The following is a 14,628-nucleotide window of genomic DNA, read 5'->3' on the forward strand; positions in this document are numbered from 1 at the left end:
TAGCCTGGTGATGGGTATTAAGGAGGGCACATTCTGCATGGAGCACTGGGTGTTATACACAAACAATGAATCATGGAACACTACATCAAAAACAAATGATGTAATGTATGGTGATTAACATAACAATAAAAAATTTTTTAAAAACTTCCAGAATTTTAAATATTTGTAAGTATCCTTTTCATTCTCAAAAATGTCCAGGTTGAGTGAAAAATTACATACTCATCCTACTTACAGATAAGGTTGAAGATACTTTGCTAGAGAAAGCAAATAAAATACATACCATCAATAATGAAGACTTAATTTTTAAAGATAATTCAGTTGAGTATGGTGATTAACATAATAAAAAAAAAATCTGAAGAAAAAAAAGATAATTCAGTTGAATTTTTAGGACCCCCGGGGGTGGGGGGGTGGGAATCTCATACACAGGAAAAAATTCTGAGCTCCAAACTGTACTTTATTAATCATCACAATACAGACTCATTGGTTACTACATAAACACATCTGAGAAGGCATTAGCTCACTCAAGTGTTCTAAAGTACACCCTGTGCTGATTAGTATACTAATACGATACAGCTAAGTGAGAATGGAAAAAGCCATCCAAATTGCCAATTCACTCATCAAGCAAAAAAAACCAAAGTGTTTTCAGCTTGTCTCAGTAAAAAAATTTTTTTCCTGAAAATTGATCAAATTAGATCAAAAAGAAATCACAGATACACAACACACACAATGAATGCAGAGAGAAAAAAATTTGAAAGGCATAGTAAAATGGTAATAGTGATTAGTTCTGAATAATGGGATTATAAATTATTTTTACATTCTTCGTTATACTACTCTGTATTCTCTGAAAATTTTTTATAAGAAGCATTTCTTATTTTTTTTAAGGTTTTATTTATTCATTTGAGAGAGACAGAGACAGAGCACAAGCAGGAGGAGCAGCAGAGGGAAAAGGAGAAGCAGACTCCCCAAAGGACCTGGAGATCATGACCTGAGCCGAAGGCAGATGCTTAACCATCTGAGCCACCCAGGCACCCTAAGCATTTCCTATTTTTATAATTAAAATAAAACAATAAAGGTATTTTCAATTTGAGGAAAAATACAAAAATCCCTAAATTTGGAATCAGTATTCAAAATTGCCTATGAATTCTTAGCATCTAAATTAATTTTTTAAGGTTTTTTTATTTATTCATTCGAGACACAGAGATACAGAGAGAGAGAGAGAGAATATGAGCAGAGGGAGAAGCAGAGGGAGGGGGAGAAGCAGGTCCCCTGCTGAGCAGGGAGCCTGATGCGGGGCTCGATCCCAGGACTCTGGGATCATGACCTGAGCCAAAGGCAGACGCTTAACCATCTGAGCCACCCAGGCACCCCTAGCATCTAAATTAATTTCTAAAGGAAAACTTTTAAACTAAAGTTGTCAAAATAAAAATCTGACCTTTTCTTATTTAAAAGCAATTATTTATTGATTAGCTATATAATAAATTCTTATTGGCTGCCACAAAGTAAAATATTCATAAATGTAAGAATTCCTTCTAAAGAGTCAGTAGCTATTTATTACTACTCTGAAAAAAATGTCAAGTGCTTATAAATAATAGATATTAGAAAGCAAATATAGTTTTGAAAAAAAAATACTCAAGTTTTGAGATAGGCCTAGATTCAAAGTCCATTCCACTTCTTCTTAGATGATCTTGAACAACTTATTTGACCTCTTTAAAAAGCCTGTCTCCTTGGGGAGCCTGAGTGGCTCAGTAAGTTAAACGCCTGACTTAGGGTCAGGTCATGATCTCAGGGTCCTGGAATCAAGCCCCACACTGGGCCCCATGGAGCTCCCCGCTCAGCAGGGAGTCTGCTTGTCCCTCTGCCCCTCCCCCTGCTTGTGCTCTGTCTCTCTCTCTAACAAATAAAAAATAAAATAAAAAGCCTGTCTCCTCATCTATAAAGTGCTAGTAATATCTATTTCTCATAGGTCTTATATGAGTTAAATTAATTGAAATAAAGACATGGCTACTTGTTTCCTAATATCCTTTCTTCTCTTCTTTCGGAACAGTACCCCTAAGCTTTACCTGGACATGTGGACACCTAGCTAAAGCTACATTTCCCAACCTCACTTACAATCCCAGTTCTCCTCAATGGAATAAGAAAGGAAATAATGTGTCCAACTCCAGGTTCATGCACCTACAGGGAAGAAAAATGCTTTCTACCTCCTAGCTCTTCTTCTAGCTTGCCAGAATGCATATATGGTAGCAGAATATGGAGCAGCTGTCCAGATTCAGAGATGGAAAACATAGTTGAGAATAAAAGAATGACAGGAGAAAAAGGGCCTAGGTCCTGGATGCTATCATGAAGATGCCATATCAGCCCTATACCACTTACCCTACCTGGACAGTTGCTTAAGGGAGATAAACTCTCTCTTGTTTATCACTGTGATTTTGGCTTGAACCAATATCCTAAATAATGCGACAAAGAAAAAAAAGAGCTGTTATTTTTATTAAGAAAAAATCATTTAAAGTATAATAAACTTCAGTAAGAAAAAAGTTATTACAAAAGTCTTGCATACTATTCCATCCTAAGGCAGGCTGCATTATAATTCTCAATCATTTATTCTCCTCTTATCAAAGTATTAACATGTCGGCCTGTTGCCATGTGACTTGTAGTGCCTCTCTCTGGCAAGTACAACTCTACAGTTCGCTTGGCCATGTGACTTACTCTGGCCAGTGAAATAAGAGAAACTTCCAGTTCCAAGTAGAAGTTTTAAGAGCTATTGTATTTTCCATCAACTCTTGCTCTTTTCTCTCTACCAAGAGAACAGTATGTCACAAACAGGGGGTGCTCTTTCAGTGTGGATCCTAGAATGAAAAAGAATCGTGGAGTAGAACCATAGCTAATTACTAGGGAACCTATAATATGAGCAATAATTAAACTTTTGTTATTGTAAGCTACTGATGTTTTGGGTTACTTCTTATTGCAACATAATCTAGCAAAACATATAGGTAATCTAATACCAAAGAATACCAGGTAATTAAAAAAAAGAGGAGGAGGTCCTGGTTATTAGGGAAATTCATAGGTTAGTAAATAAATGTCAAGAATTGCTTCATATGGAATTTTTAGTTTCATTTTTGGGGGCTTTGTGGGGGGTAGATGCTACATCATAGGACTTCAAGAGACCATGATTCTATAAAGCACAAAAGGAACTGAAACTTTAGAGTTAGGTTTATTGTAAGTGGTTACAGTACAATGTGGGGGAAAAGGGTAAAAATAAAGAGATAACTTCTAAAACATGACGCTTATCTTTTTTCTGTTAATCACAAGGTCATACGATAAAGAATAACCAGTGAATAATATATGATAAAGAATAACCAGTGTATAAATTAACAAAATGAAGAGGGGAGTGGGTACGAATATAAAGGAGTAACATGAAAAATCTTTGTGATGGAACATTTATCTTAATTGTTACTTACATGAATCCTGATAAAACTACACATGCATAAAACTACATACATACACACACACACAAATACCTATAAAACCGATGACATTTGAATAAGGCCTGTGAACTGTGCCAATGTCAATTTCCTGGTTTTGCTATTGTACTACAGTTACATGAGGTATTACAATTAGGGACAACTGGGTAAAAGGTATATGCCACCTCTCTATAGTACTTTTTGCAACTTCCCATGAAAAGGTGGTATTGGAGACCATTACAAAGTAGAGAGGTAGCAATCCAGACAGGAAGAACACTGTGTATAAAGGCAAGCAGATACAGAAGTCTAGGTAATGAAAAGGAGACAATGGAATAGACTTTATTTTTCCAAATAAACCACCCCAAATCTTTTTTGTCTTGCTCTCTCTAAAAATTTAAGAAAATGAGTAACAATTCAGTACTAGTAGACATAAAAAAAAGTTATAAAAAAAACAAGTGTCATTATGCACACAATTTTCCACGTAAGTATTTCTGACATATTAACACACAAAAATTCAGCTACTTAGAATATATCCTTCTAATACTCCATTTTCAAGAGAACCGAGGAACCAGAAGGGGAACTAGCCCTGACATACTTTCAACTACTCCATCACAACCACAACCACCAACTCCTTTAATAATGGAACAGCAGCTCCAAAGACTAAAGTAACAAATGAATACAACCCAGAAAAGCCTATGCATTTAGACACGTATGTTTCCTCAATGTGAATGGCTTGCAAAGTGGACTAAAATCTTCTGACAGTCTTGTGATGTCTAAAACAGACTTGTGTATTTCAAAATACAAAGGAAAACATGATAAAAACGAATAGTAAACAGAAGAATGAAAAAATAAAAAGGAGCAATCCAAACTGACAAAAGAAACAGCAATCTGAAGATGTCTGAAGAGTCAAAAGAATGTCAGTAATAAGGAACTTTAGAAAGGAAAAAAGCCCTGAAGCTGAGTAGAGGAAAAGCTGACGAGAAGGAGCACAAGGAAACATAAGCAGCCATCTGGGCAGTTCACTTAAAGAATGCACAGTACTGGGGCGCCTGGGTGGCTCAGTCAGTTAAGCGTCTGCCTTCAGCTCAGGTCATGATCCCAAGGTCCTGGGATCGAGCCCCACATCAGGCTCCCCGCTCCATGGGGAACCTGCTTCTCCCTCTCCCTCTGCCTGCTGCTCCGCCTGCTTGTATTCTCTCCCTCTGTCAAATAAATAAATAAAATCTTTAAAAAAAAAAAAAAAAAGAATGCACAGTATCAACCCTCAGCTCTGAGTCACAACTCATTTAATAATTTAATAAACATGTACTAGATGCCTTCTAGGGATAGAGCAATAGGTTTAGGTATCTGGGGTTATAAAAATCATACAGGGCTCCTGCTCCCAAAACAGCTTATCCTCTACTTAAAGTTGCAATGTTCTATTCTGCAAACATGCTAACATCTCATGTTTGTCCCATAACAAACCATTATAAATTGGTAACATAGCAGGCAAAAACCTAGGAATACTCCAAGAACAGTATTGTAAAGAAAGCTTTCAAAATCTAGATCTAAGAATATATTTGCTTTGGAGAGGATCAGAAATGAAAGGTAAAGGTACTTTAAGTAGACAAAAGGATTTCAAGAGATGACATAGCTGTATCCCACTGAAAAACAATGGGCATAAACAGACCATATTAGCAACTCAGGCCAATAATGAACCAGCTTTTGTTAAATCCAGTTCAACCTGATCAAAAATCTAAGTGGCAGAGTGACAAAGAATGAACACAAAGAGTAGCTTGGTCTCTCATCAGAAGAGAGTAAGCCCTATACATGCCAGTCTAGACAACCCAAAATAAAATCACTGGGAGAAGCATTATCTTTAAGTATGAATAATATATGAATATATAAAAATTCAAATAAGGAAGAAATGAAACAAAATAACTATCTCCTGCATTTGTATAACACTTCGCCTTTTACAGAGGACAGTAACAACCTCACCTCTCAGGTCCTTTCTCTACACTAACCCAGATGATCACATCAATTCCTATTATTCAATACCACACTTACGCTGATGACTATCAAACTGTTATCTTTACTTCAGACCCCTTCTCTGAACTCCAAACTTTTATATTAATCATCTACATTTCCACTTGGCTATCTCCCAAACATCTGACAGACATACGAATTTTTTTCTCTAAAAATCCATTCCTCCCCCACCACCAACCACCAAAGGTGCACAAGCCAAATACCTGAGTCTGCCTACCTCTCACTCTCTTTTCAATCCATCAGCAAGTCCTATTAACTCTAATTCCAAAACATACCATTGAACTTATCCACCTCTCTCCATATCTCAGTCCGTATCTTGTCTTTACTATTGTAATAAACTTTTATCTACCCTCTCTGCCCTTATTCTTACTTCTCCATATGGACTGTAGAGTGGTCATATACAAATATAAATCAGGACAATAATATTCACCTGTTTAAAAACCTCAATGCCTTCTCATTTGACAAAAAATAAAATCCAAACTCTGCCATGGCTTAGAATCCCTGCATGATCCAGCTTCTGCTCACCTCTCCAGCCTCACTTAGGGCCACTAACTTCATTCTGATATTTCAGTTCTTCTAAAAGAGCAAATTCTGTCCCAATTCACAGCCTTTGCAGGTGTCATTCTCTCTTCCTGAAAAGCACAGTTGGTATCTTCATTTTCTTTAGGACTTAGCTTAAGCTACGTTACCCACTCCAAGACTTTTTTGGATCATCATAAAGTAGGTCCTCTTCTCTTTTATTTTCTTTTTTTTTTTTATTAAAGATTTTATTTATTTATTCATGAGAGACAGAGAGAGAGAGAGAGAGAAGCAGAGGGAGAAGCAGGCTCCCAAGGAGCAGGGAGCCCGATGCGGGACTCGATCCCAGGACTCCGGGATCATGACCTGAGCCGAAGGCAGACGCTCAACCGTCTGAGCCACCCAGGCGCCCCCTTCTCTTTTATTTTCTACCTCAGCCTTGCTTGTTTCCTTCAGAGACCTTAATACAACTTGTTTTAATTTTGTCTGTGTGGGTTTTTTTTTTTTGTGGCCCTCACTATAAGATGAGCTCCATGAGAGCAGAAGCCCATACTTATCTTGTTCACCATCATATCCCCAATACCTAGCACAGTATCTACATATGGAAACCCTCAATAAATAGTAGTTGAATGAATGATTATTAATGAAATTCCTTCTTACAGTAAATTCTCAAATATTGCTGGGAATATAAATTCATTCATTCAACATTTTTTGACAACCTACTACTTCCCAAAGACTGAGCTAGGCACAGTGATACATAGTCCCTACACTCAAGGAGTTTATTGTCTAGTACAGAGAGAAAGGAAAAGGTAAGCAAGTCATTTTTTCCTCAACCTCTTCTGAGAACCTTCCCTCCACCTCCCAACATGAAATAACACCTGGTCCTGTCCTGAAGACAAAGTCAGATACGTCTTTTCTCAGAATGTTACCTTCAACTCCCTAATTTAAATGAAACTCAATCTCTTACCTCCCTTATAGCACTCTCAAATAGTACAGTTTTAACATCCAGCCTATCTCAGGGTCCAGAAATGGGAATAAACTCCTCTTTGACTACCTCTGCAGCTTGTAGTTACACTACTCAACTTTTTGTTTTAAAAACAAAACAATGGGTGATGGGCATTAAGGAGGGCACTTGTTGGGATGAATACTGGGTGTTATATCTAAGTGATGAATTTCTAAATTCTACTCCTGGAACCAATACTATACTATATGTCATCTAACTTGAATTTAAAAAGGGGGGGCACCTGGGTGGCTCAGTCGGTTAAGCGTCCATCCAACTCATGATCTCAGCTCAGGTCTTGACCTCAGGGTTATGAGTTCAAACCCCACAGTGGGCTCCATGCTGGGCGTGGAGCCTATTTAAAATAAACAAACAAACAAACAAAGCTCTACTCTTTTGAGGTTCTTACCTTTCAACAAAATTACTCTCTCGTCTTCCTTAACATTGGCATCTTTTGGTTTCGGCAACTGACTCACTGTCTTCCTCTCTACTCTGAATCTCATCATCAATGGATTACTTCACCATGGACTTAAACAACCCATCCAACAACCTGGCTTCTTACTTCCTAGACCTCTTAAATCCAGTGGTCACTGCAAAACATGGATTATACATATGGTATGGCCCAGTAACTCTCTTACTCCTATGGTAACATCTTTCCTGGCTCTTCTACCTTTACCTGCACCCGCTCTTCCTCCTAAATTATACTTCGAGCATCTTGTTCTCCAAACATAATGTCTTCTTTCAAGTTATCATCCTCTGCCTCCATAAGACCTCTTATTTTGACCCTTTCATTTTGACTTTGAACCACCAGACCCTCTTTTACTATACTTTCCTTCTTACTCAGTTTAGATACAATGATGTACCACTTCAATAATATTCTTGTCAATAACCTGAATTCTCTTACTCCTCTTGTCTTTTGGTCACACCAATATAGCAAAATCCCAAACCTGGATGAACCCAACTACCCTCTTTTCTTTGAGGCTGCAACTGAGAAAGTCACTCAACAGGACAGACTGGTATTACTATAAATTCATTACTATAAACTACATTAGTTTGCTAGAGCTGCCATAAAAAAGTACCACAAACTAAGTGGCTTAGAATAACAGAAATTTACTGACAATCTCGAGGCCAGAAGTCCAAAATCAAGGTGTTGGCAGGGCCAAGGTCCTTCTGAAGGCACCAGGGAAAGATCTGTTCCTGGCCTCTCTCCTACTTCTGGTAGTTTCTTAGCTTGTGGCAACATAACTCCAATCTTCACATGGCATTCTCCTTGTATGTCTGTGTCCACATTTCTGCTTTTGATGAAGACATCAGTTGTACTGGATTAGTGCCCCACCCTATTCCAGTATGACCTCATCTCAACTAATTACATCTATGATGACTCTATTTCCAAGCAAAGTCACATTTTAGGACTTCAACATATGAATTTGAGTGGGAGAGAGACACAATTCAACCCTTAACAACTGGTAACCTCAATTCTTTCTGGCAAACCTACTCTTCAACCCATTCTCCACAGCAACTATTTCAGGGAGAAATGTGAACTTTGGGTGGACCAATCAGAAAATCTCAGTTCTGGGGCGCCTGGGTGGCTCAGTCGTTAAGCGTCTGCCTTCGGCTCAGGTCATGATCCCGGGGTCCTGGGATCGAGCCCCGCATCGGGCTCCCTGCTCAGCGGGAAGCCTGCTTCTCCCTCTCCCGCTCCCCCTGCTTGTGTTCCCTCTCTCGCTGTATCTCTCACTGTCAAATAAATAAAATCTTTAAAAAAAAAAAAAAATCTCAGTTCTTTTGTGGGAGCTCTCAGAAAGAGATTCTCTTTTCCATGGTACTAGTAGTTATAAAGTATATAAGCCTGAAGCTTTACAATCATCTTAGTGCTACAACGGAAAGCCTGCCTGAGACTGGAGCCAAGATATGAAAAAAAAACTGAGAAGTAATATCATTGAGACCCTAACACATCTGAAGCCAGCTCTACTCCCAGACCTATCAACTATATAAACATATTCCCTTTCCACTTAAGAACTGGCGTTTCCTATCACTTGCATAAAAAGGTTCTGCTATAGCAATAAAACTAGCTATAAAGTGAATTTTATATACTTCTTGACTGGCTTTCAGAAAAATACAGCTCAAAGAATAAAGCAACAGAAATCTCTGCTATTTCAATTCTTTTCATACTAGAGACCTAATATTTAAAAAAATATCCACACAACCTTACTTTGTTTGTCTCAAGTATAATTTGAAATAAACACCATTTCTTAAATAAACTTCTTAAAGTGAACTAAGAAAACATGCATGTTTGCATGTTTATTAGTTGTTTGTTCATTTCTAAAATAGCAAAGAATTTGGTAAAAAGAAGTTTCATTATGGTGACTTACAAAATGGGAGAGAGGGTAAACCCTCACAGTCTACCACTGACACTCAGTTGGGTGGGATGATTAATAGCTCAGAACTAACAGATTTGATTAGTAAAAGTTGGCCCATAGTTATCAAAGGCAAACAAACATGCTGAAATTTAATAGAGACATATGAAGAGTAGCTCATTCAGTAGATTTGCACAAATAAAACAAAAAAAAATTCACAATTAATGGGGAACCAGAGACCCAAAAGAATGGGGTACCAGAGACCCAGCAATGAAATGCTGCTTTTTAAAAAGGCAAGTTAAGGGGCTTCTGGCTGGCTGGCTCAGTAAGAAGAGCATGTGACTCTTGATCTCAGGGCCATGAGTTCCAGCCCCACATTGGGTGTGGAGCCTACTTAAATAAACACATAAATAAAAAAAAAAGGTAAGTTAAGTCATAAAGTAAGAATTTAAATACACATTTTAAAATCATACATACACATACACAGTGTATTATAGCTTCATAATAAGTAACATATATTAAATCCTTATTGAGTATTTCTTATACACCAAGTACTAGTCTTAAGCACTTTACACATTAAGCCTATTTAACCTGAGAAAGCATCTACTATTATATCCATTACAGATGAGGAAAATGACATTAATAAACTGAGGAACTGAGAGTCATATACCTAGTTAAGTGTTGGAACCAGTACTCAAATCCAAGAAGTCTGATTGTAAGACTTTTTGCTCTTAATCATTCCTTTGCTTCTACCATCAATGCTGTTACTTTCACGATTATCTTACTAGTCTTTATCATCAATGTTGTTATTTTCATCATTATCTTACTAGCATCTTTCATATGCATTGTATCATTTGAACCTCCATAACACTCAGAGAGGTATTACCACATGTTCCAATTCTAAGACACCTTTAGTTGTAAGGGCCACCTATTTAACACAACTTAGTATGAAAATAGAGATAATTTAAAAGAACTTTTTTATTAACCCCAAATTATATACATTTATACATTTATCCACTCTTATTTCTCTAGTATCATAATCAATTAAGTCAAAGCAATGTCTTCTAGTTTTCATTGTACAAGTCTTCTGTCCCCTTGGTGAAATTTATTTCAAAGTATTTACTCTTTTTGATGTTACTACAAATGAAACTGCTTTCTTTTTTTTTTCTTAAAGATTTATTTATTTGAGAGAGAAAGAGAGCACACATGGGTGCACATGTGAGTGGGAGGGAGGGGCAGAGGGAGAGGAAAAGAATCTCAAGCAGTCTCCCCACTGAGCTCAGAGCCCGACTCAGGGCTCAACCTCGAGACCCATTAGATCATGACCTGAGACGAAACCAAGAATTGACCTCTCAACCAACTGAGCCACCCAGGCACCCCCAAAATTGCCTTTTTTTTTTCCAAAGATTTGATTTTGGGGCAGGGACTGAGCCCCCCCCCATCCGGCTCCCTGTTTCATGGGGAGCCTGCTTCTCTCTCTCCTCGCTCGTTCTTTCTCGAGCTATCTCTGTCTCTCCCTCTCTCCAATGAATAAATAAGATAAAAACAGATTTTATTTATTTATTGGAGAGAGAGAGACAGAAATAGCGAGAGAGAACAGGAGCAGGGAGGAGAGGGAGCCTGACTCGGGGCTTGATCCCAGTACCCTGGGATCATGACCTGAGCCGAAGGCAGATGCTTAACCAGCTGGGCCACCAAGGCACCCCAACTTTCTTAATTTCCTTTGCAAACTGTTCATTGCTAGTAAAAATTGCATAAACATGCAACCTTTTTTGTGTGTGTTGATTCTGTATCCTGCAATTTGCCAAATTTGTTTATTAGCTCTACCACTGTTTTTATGGAATCTTTAGAGTTTTCTACATATAAAAAATCATGTCAAACAGTAGGAAGGGTCCTCAAAAAATTAAAAATAGAACTACCATATGATCCATCAATCCCACTTCTTCAGTGCTTATCCAAAAGAACTGAAATAGGTTCTCAAAGAGACATGCACTCCCATGTTCACTGCAGCGTTATTCAAAATGGCCAAGAAGTAGAGAGAACCTAACTGTGTATCAACAAATGGACTAAGAAAATGTGGTACACAAAGGATTTTATTCATATGTGGAACTTAAGAAACAAAACAAGCAAAGAAAAAAAAGAGACAGAGACAAACCAAGAAACACTTTTTTTTTAAAGATTTTATTTATTTATTTGTCAGAGAGAGAGAGAGCACAAGCAGGGGGAGTGGCAAGCAGGGGGAGTGGCAGGCAGAGGGAGAAGCAGGTTCCCCACTGAGCAAGGAGCCCGATGCTGGACTCGATCCCAGGACCCTGGGATCATGACCTGAGCCGAAGGCAGCTGCCGCTTAACCGACTGAGCCACCCAGGCGTCCCAAGAAACAGGCTCTTAACTATAGAAAACAAACTGATGGTTACCAGAGGGGAGGTGGGTGGGGGATGGGTAAAATAGGTGAAAAGGATTAAGAGTACAATTATGATGAGCACTGAGAAAGGACAGAATTGCTGAATCACTATATTGTACACCTGAAACTAATATGACACTGTATGTTAACAAAACTGAAATTAAAATAAAAAACTTAATAAAAAGAAAGAAAATGCAGTACCTATATATAATGGAATATTGTTCAGTCATAAACAAGAAGGAAATCCTGGGCTCCTGGGTGGCTCAGTCGTTAAGCGTCTGCCTTCGGCTCGGGTCATGATCCCAGGGTCCTGGGATCAAGCCCCGCATCGGGCTCCCTGCTCCGCGGGAAGCCTGCTTTCCCTCTCCCACTCCCCCTGCTTGTGTTCCCTCTCTCGCTGTGTCTCTCCCTGTCAAATAAAAAAAAAAAAAAAATCTTTAAAAAAAGAAGGAAATCCTGTATATGCTACAACATGAATGAAACATGAAGACATTCTAAGGGAAATTAATTCAGTCACAGAAGGACAAATACCACATGACTCCACTTATATAAGGTATCTAAAGCAGTGAAACCCATAGAAGTAAGAAGTAGAATGGAAGTTGTCAGGGACTGGGGGAAGAGGAAAATGGGGAGCTGCTATTCAGTGTGAATAGTTTCAGTAATATAACATGAAAAGGTTCCAGAGAGCTGCTGTACAACATTGTGCTTACACAGTTAACAATACTGTACTATTCATTTAAAATTTTGTTAAGGAGGTATATCTCATGTTATATGTTATTTACCACAATAAATTTTTTTAAAAATCATGTCATTGACAGAGATGATTTTATTTTTTCCAATTTGTATGCTTTTTATTTCTTTTTTTTTTCCTTGCCCAATTGCGCTACCTAGAATTTCCATTACTATGTTGAATAGATATGGTAAAAGCAGGCATGTTCATCTTGCTCCTCATAGTAAGAAAAAAGCTTTCAGTCTTTCAACACTTAGTATGATGCTAGCTGTGGGGTTTTATATATGGCTTTTATCATGTTGAGGAAGTTCCCTTCCATTGCTAGGTTATCGAGTATTTTCATCATGAAAGGGTGTTGAATTTTGTCAAATGCCTTTCCTGCATTAATTGAGATGATCATGTGGGGTTTTTTCCCCTTCATTCTATTAATGTGGTATACTACATTGATTCATTTTCATATGAACCATCCTTGCAAGTGCTTCACTGTCTTTTCCTGGGAATAAATCCCTAAGCCAGGAAATAGAACGCATCCTTTTTCAGCCAAATGACTGAACCTTTGACTGGAAAAATATTGTCAACTTACCTATACTATAATGTGAAAAGATCTGTTGCTTTTCAATCCATAGTTTAGAAATACTAGCAGGGTGCTACTGTCAGCCACACATATTCCACCAATTTGTCATTTGGCCTACTTAGCACACTCCTCTCTTAAAATTCAAGTGTTGCTCTGGGGGTTGTCTACTGATCACTCATGCAGCCTCTGCAGAGAATTACCTACACCAGAAACTGTAATTGCTTAACCTCTATCTGGAAAGTACTAGGAATAAGAATTTCTACTGGAATTGGAGGAGGGGATAATTTTGGCGCATGGGTACTGAGATAATATTCATCCAGTCTCAATTTCAAGTGTTCTGTATAATTATTGGACCATTCATTTCAATTTCTAGTTGAGGAAATACAATAACTCCGGCTGGAGCACTTACACGAACAGTTGACTCGATAAGGTATTGTTGAGGGAAAGCAGCTAGGAAGGTTAGAGATATCCAAAATGATCTATTTTGCTTAAAATTCCTAATTCAGGGTCCATGGACTACTATACAAATACGCTTTATACTATACAGTCTATGTGATTCAGTAGAAAACTCAATGCATTAACATACTAATATCGGTCATTTCCCATTTACACAACTGTTCATCTATTATGAGTCATTGTACTAGGCACTTCTGATAGATGAACAAATAGGACAACTTGTTTGTCCTCCTGTCATTTAGCCTTAAGAGAAAAAAAGGAGAAAGGGAAAGAAATTATAACACAATGGCTAAATACAAAAATGTATTTAATGCACTAAGCTGACTGCTAGACAAATAAGAAAGTATTCAAATAAAGTGTACTTACTATCGTTATTACCAGGCAAAAACAAAGTACAGAGAGAAACATACCGGGGAAATACAAAGTTGAAAATTCATGCATTTAGACATTTGTTGTACATCTATATGCCTAGATACTGGGAATACTAAAAACAGTAACAATCCATTGTGATAAATGCAACAAGAGGGAGCAAACATAGTTGCTATGGAATCAGAGATATCTAAGGGAAGCCAAAGAGGAAAAGTCAATAAAAGTCACGTCTGAATTATTGTATAACTAATAGCAAAAGCTGAGGAAGTCAGTTACAAGTGACACCTAAATTAAATCTTAAAGGAACCAGTCAAGCAACTGTAAAGAGCACTCCTATCTCAAGAACCCTGCACTTGCTGTTTCATCTACCTGGAACATGTCCATATGTACACATATGGTAGGGCACCTGAGTGGCTCAGTCCGCTAAGCAGCTGTTTTCGGCTCTGGTCATGATCTCAGGGTCCTGGGATCGAGCCCCACATGGGGCTCCCTGCTCAGCAGGGAGTCTGCTCTCCCTCTCCCTCTACCCCTCCCCACCGCTAGTGCTCGCTCTTTCTTGCTTCCTCTCTCTCTCAAATAAATAAATGAAATCTTAAAAAAAAAAAAAAAAAGATACTCAATGGCTCACTTATTTCATTCAGATCTCTGATCAAATATAACTTCCTCAGAGGGGCCTTTCTAACCTCCCTATCTACCCTCTTCTCTTACCTCACTCTTTGTTTTTCCTAGCTCTTAT

The 14,628-nt window shown here is 38.0% G+C and overlaps 1 protein-coding gene across 5 annotated transcripts in view; it reads right to left on the reverse strand.

Annotated features, from left to right (window-relative positions):
- Positions 1-14,628, reverse strand: part of EPS15 (epidermal growth factor receptor pathway substrate 15) — a 138,508-nt gene that overhangs the window by 108,338 nt on the left and 15,542 nt on the right. The window lies entirely within an intron of this gene.

The sequence above is a fragment of the Leptonychotes weddellii genome, chromosome 4 (assembly GCF_054177405.1).
Source record: "Leptonychotes weddellii isolate Sample4059 chromosome 4, ASM5417740v2, whole genome shotgun sequence".
NCBI classification, from domain to species: Eukaryota; Metazoa; Chordata; class Mammalia; order Carnivora; family Phocidae; genus Leptonychotes; species Leptonychotes weddellii.